The sequence below is a fragment of the Pinus tabuliformis genome, chromosome Q (assembly GCF_031772625.1).
Source record: "Pinus tabuliformis cultivar Carrire ecotype Pingquan chromosome Q, CPIR1, whole genome shotgun sequence".
Taxonomy (NCBI): domain Eukaryota; kingdom Viridiplantae; phylum Streptophyta; class Pinopsida; order Pinales; family Pinaceae; genus Pinus; species Pinus tabuliformis.
Genome location: NC_142296.1, coordinates 788,431,343 through 788,437,643, shown reverse-complemented (window position 1 = coordinate 788,437,643; position 6,301 = coordinate 788,431,343).

Sequence of the window (6,301 nt, the reverse complement as noted above, 5' to 3'; positions counted from 1 at the left end):
AGGTGTGTGTGGATCAGGATTGACTCGAGTATAAATTTTTTTTGGAGCCAGATCTTTAAAAATAAAAAACAACCTCTAATCCTTTATTCCCAATGTCTTGATTATTAGATTTCTTGAAATAAGGATGTAGAAAATAGGGAAATAATCTTATGATGATGAAATGAAGGATTAGAGAGGATAGGGAAAATTACTATTAATGGACAGGACAAAATTCCATAAACTAAAAACACAATGAGAGGATGGAAGGGATAAAAGTAAATTCATTAGCTAAAAAAAGTATGAAAAAACAATCAAAAGGGAAGCCATTAGGAGAGACATTGAATTGATAAAAGAAATGTAGGCCTTGAAAAGAAAAAAGTATGATCTATATATGGATTGGAGCCCAGATGTAACAAACAAGGGCTTACACTACATTAAAGGCATGGGCTTATGCTACAATAGCAGGACCCCAATGCCTCCAACAGGTTTGGCTCCCTCAATGGAACAAAGCCTAACAGAAACCTCCACAAGACCCTGAGGCCTCCAACAGGTTCAGATCCCTCAAGATGAAACCCTTCGTTTGCCCAATCGAACAAAGACCAACAAAACCCACCACAGGACCCTGAGGCCTCTAATAGGTTTGACTCTCTCAAGATGAAACCCTTCGTTTGCCGAATAGAACAAAGCCCAATAGAACCCTCTATAGAACTGCACTCTCACGACTTTTGTTTGCCCAACAGAACCATCTGTGCTCTTATGCCTCACTGCAACAGAACCCTCCACACTCTCATGCCTTCACTATAATAGGAGATTTTATCTCATTCTTTCATTATAACAGAAACCTCCATGAAATTTCTCACAGGAGCTTCACTCTCATGGCTTCACTGTAACAGAACCCTCCGTGAAATTTCTCACAGGGCTTCGCTCTCATGCCTTCACTGCAATAAAACCCTTAGCGAAATTTCTCATAGGGCTTCGCTCTCATGCCTTCATTGCAAGCCTCCGCGAAATTTCTCATAGGGGCTTCACTCTCATGCATTCCCTCTTTGTTTTCTCGAAAAAAAGGGGCTCTCATGATAGTTGGCCACTCTTTTTTTTTGGTTTACCTGCGCCCTTTTTTATGCGCTTGGCCAAAATATTCAATAAAAAATACCTGAAATAATTATATTCCTGTATAATATATAAAAACCTAATATCCCCTTATTATATAGTTAATATAATGTTTTATGTTTTGCTAATTTTTTTTACCCCAATATGAACACACGTGATATAGTATTTCTTTGTCAGTGAAGCCCCCGTGCCATAAAGTAGCGGGAACTCGTTCATACCAATCATATCTATTGGTGGGGAAAATATTAGTTGGTCCCTTTTCTAAAATTTTATTGAGAGCTTCTACAATCCCATTGGCTTGCAAATGATAAGGAGTGATCTTATGGTGATGTATCACGAAATTATGTAGTAGAGCCTGGACTAAATGGGAGCCTCGATCACTTGTAATACTTCAGGGACATCCAAACTTGGTAATAATGTTTTCAAACAGAAATTGAGGAGTCGTACCAGTAGTGCAAAATTTAACAGGTTCAACATCTACCCAACAAGTCAAATAATATGTTGCGGTAATGATATACCGAGTATGCGAATGATGAGTAGGAGGGTGAATAGGCCCAATAAAATCAACACCCCATTTATCAAAAGAAGTGAGAGCTTGTATCAGATGCAAAGGAATTTCATCGCGACATGGCGGTCGACCAACCTACTGAAAGACATCGCAAGTCTTTGCATATTCCTTTACATCCTTGAAGAGGGTCGCCCACAAAAGGCCAGCTTGCAGGACCTTCTGTGAAATAGATTTCCCTCTAGTATGACTTCCTATAATTCTAGTATGACATTCCCATAATACAACGATGCAAAACTTGGTCTAGCCACAATTTATATAATTTTCCTACAATAAGTTGGTAGTCTACCACTCTGACCACCAAATGCTTCTTTTGCTTAGTAGGATAATCAGGAGGACATTACCTTGTAGGAAGAAAATTGGCAATATCTTCCAAGTAATCAGGGAAAAATTCAATGTGAAATGAATGAGCATTCAGAAATTGATCATCAAGTGATCCCCCTGATTCTCTTAACTAAAAGACTAGAAGCTATATCAAGATCATGCTCAGCTAATTTATCGAAAGGAATCCAATTCTCTCTATTTCGTTCTGATATAGACCAAGAATCTCGAGCCGCTGATCCGGCCAAGCAACCCAAAATATGGGGAAGTATGGTCAATTCCTTCATAGTTGTTTCGGCAATCGAAGGTTCTAAATACCATTCGGACAAATAACAAAACCTTTTCTTCCATAATTCCTTTTTTGTAGATAGAGGATTCATGGGAGAATTTCTTCTAAGCGTATTTTGTATAAAAGCCTTTCCTACTTTGTAGATAATTCTTTCGTCATTTTGACTGGATCCAACCTGATTATCCATAGATTGTAAATGAAAAATTTGCCTATAAATAGCGGATCGAATTGTATTAGTGTCTATAACTGATTTATTTCGGGTAATACTAAGTATTAAGGCTTCATCGGCCAGTGCTGCTAGATCTCGTACAGCATAATCTATGGTTATAGATCCAAATTCATCGGGAAATTTTCCCGAGTATAATCCTTTGCTACATAAAAGAATAGGAAATTCCCTTTGTCGTTGTGGGATAACAAGCATTCGAATATTGATCGATCTATCTAATCGATTTGGAGCTATTAGAGCTGGATCCACTCTTTGGGGGATATGAGTCGAAGCAATAACAAGAATATTTCTCATAGAATATTTTTCACCATCTCTAAATCTAAAGAGATTGTTCATTAATACACTAAGGAACAAGTCAGTGAAGCCAAAACCAAATAAATAGTTAGTTGCGTCATTTAAATTTAGTTCATGAATGTTTGGAATCCATATTATGCAAGGAGACATGCTTTTCGCCAATTCTAAGGTAATATGGAAATCTTCCATTTTGTCTTTCACAAAAGGATCAAACTCAGTAGGAATACGTTCAACAGGGTAATCTAAATACTCACCATACCAGAGCTTCTTCAGAGATATTCTTATTAAAGGAACATATGAGTCTGCTGCTAGACTTTTGACCAAATAGGATCGGCCAGTTCCCATAGGACCTATTAGTAAAATCCCTTTGGAAAATAATGATCCTGAGTGGAGTGAGAAAGGTTTTCCATGAAATGTGGGGTTGGTTTGACACAATATTTGTGAAGAGGTAATCTTCTGACAAAAAGCAAGGAATACCCATCTTTCTGCTAAACAAAATGGATTGAACCCGTAATTAATTAGACCTTTTTGATAAGTGTAGGCCAAATATCGTAAGTGAATAAGCCCTGGCTGTCTAATGATTTGATCTCCAAATTCATTCTTGAATAAATTATGACTGTAAGTAAAAATTGATTCAAATTTAAAAAGGGCTTTTTCCGTCATTAGAAACTGAACTAGTAAGTTCATCTCTTTTTCGGAGATATCCATACTAGAGCACAATCCGTTCAACTCTCTTATTATAGTTATAAGCAATTTTATATTTCTATTCTTCGTCTTCCTCTTCGTCTTCACCTTCGAACTGCCCGGCTTGACAATCACTTCAAAAGTAAATATTTGAAAAAAATTAACCACTTACAAATCCTTCCTTCAAGTATAGGATTATTGACTAAATATTTCAGTGTTGAGAGGTTTGTGAAAAACTTGAATGGACCTCCCAGCAAATAATGTCATAATTTATGGAGAGAATAGATCATTTCTAAAGCCTCCCACTCTCTAGTAGTATAATTTTTCTCTACAATAGAAAGTTTTTTACTTGCAAAGTAAATAGGATGATCCAAGTTTCCTTCACCTAGTTGCGATAATATAGCTCCTAAGGAAATTCCAAATGCATCAACATGAACATGAAATGGAATATTCTAGACAGGGTAGACTAGAATGGCTGCACTTACAAGTTTCTCCTTCAATGTATCGAATACAACATCACATTCAGTAGACCACGGGAATCATTTATATTTCTTCAGAAGCTTCTCAAGCGATACTATAATGGAAGAATAATTTCTTATAAACGTGTGATAATAACTAGTATGGCCCAAAGTGTAACACAACTGGTGGAAAAAAGTGGGTGGTGGCATATTCAATATTACCACAACCTTGGCAGGGTCCACACATACTCCTTCCTTACAGACGATATGGCCCAATAATGTTCCAAAAGGCACAAAAAAAATGCATTTCTTCAAGTTCAAAGATATTTGAAGTTATCTGCATCTATCGAACATAATTTTTAGCAAAATTGGATGGTTTTTTAGCAAACTATAGATGATCCAATCATCCATATAAGATTCCAAAAGATTATGTATATATTCACAGAAGGCAACAACAACAATGCGAGAGAAAACAACAGGGGCATTCCTCAACCCAAAGGGCATAACATTATAAGAATAAGACCCCCATTTTTTAGTGAATGTGGTCTTCTTCTTATCTTCTTCCACAATGTGGACTTGATGATAGCCTGAGAAACCATCAGTAAAAGAATAAGCTTCATTTCCTCCAACATTATCCAAAATTTCACGCTAAAGGGAGTTGGAAATGCGTCATGAACACGTGTTATTGAGGTTGCAATAATCAACACACATTTGAAATTCCTCTGAATCATTCTTATCCTAGATGACAATGGGGCTTATCTATTTAGCTTCATCAACCATGAATATAAGACCAACAACCAGGATTTTGTCAATTTCCTTCTTCAATTTATCCTTAATCCGTGGATTCAATAAATAGAGCTGATGTTTAACTAGATTCACATATGGATTTAATGTTATTTTCATTTCTCCTAGATCTCCTTTAATGTTATTTTCATTTCTCCTAGATAAAAAATTTCCCGAATGGTATGATCATCCCAATAGTCCCCAATCGATGAAAGATTTGGTTTCTCTTCTATCCTGATATTCATCTTCTTCAAATTAAGAGGTTGTAGATGCAGAGCATCACGTATAGGGTCCTCATTTATTTTCCATTTGACTTCAGACTCTTTAAAAGACAAATGTCTGAGCTCCTCCTGGTCATCATCCGAATCTTTATTAACCTTGCTGCAAACAACAACTTCGTGGAACCCAGATTCATAGTGATGTGCAAAAGCTCCATACCTGCTACATTTTTCCAAAGTGTCCCCACCTGAAAATAATACACCTCTAATAACTCGAAGGGCTTGTGCTATCCTTTCCTCAACATTAGAAAAATAAAATTCTCGACAGAACTGGGCAGACAACACATCCCAATCTGATGTTTGGCGTTTCAATTCCTCCTGTAAAGACTAAGATTGCGGAATATTTTCCAAGGATGGATACATATATGAAACCACATTTAAGCTGCCAGGCCATCAACCTTCCATACAAAACAACAGTGCTCAACATTCTCTTGCGGACAAGTATGACCATCATAAGTAGGGATGTTACTTAAAAGTTCATTCGAAGGGAGAGACTGATACAATAAATCAACTTTAATTGTGCTCCAATCTTGAAGCTTATCTCGATGGGATATCCACCATCTTGCATAAGTCACTAGGAAAGTAATACTCATTAAAGGAACCTTTTGACTTTTTTCTATGAAAGAATCAACTTCTTTAATAATATTTACAACATTAATTGGTGCCATTAAATATGGGGTATCGACATACCTCAGTATCAATCTAAAAAACACATCGAACAATGGCACAATGTCAGGAATGAATTTCATGAGCTCCCTATTGCCTATCTTCCATCGCAACCTTAGAGTCAACTTCAGTAATTTGAAAACTACGCCAACTAATAGATCCAATGATTGTGGGGTTAATATAGTCTTCTCGCCTCCTAGCAATCCGTTGATATAATTGGTCTAGTAAATTAGGGGACTCAACATCGCCCACCAATTTAGTAAATCGCATTCCTTGATAAGGATCAAGAGGTTGTATGACTTGTATGCCATCCACTTCAAAAGTCATAGTTTCCCATGTCAAGCCAATGGCTGCATAATTCTCAAAATCCCAATCGATGCCCAATAAGATTGGATATGGATATTTATCCTCAATAATGTCAGTAAATTTGAAATTGACATATGTTTTGACACCTGCAATATCAACTTCAACATCTTCTAGTCTTCCCATAGGAAGAATACAATATTGATTTTCCATGCACAACTGAATAGGGGAAAAGACCAACTTGGGTTTTCTAAGAGCTTCCCAGGTTTTTCTTGGAAAAATATTGACATCCAAGCCCAAATTCAACATAGAGTCCTTAATTTGAAAACTTGCAATCTGAGTGTT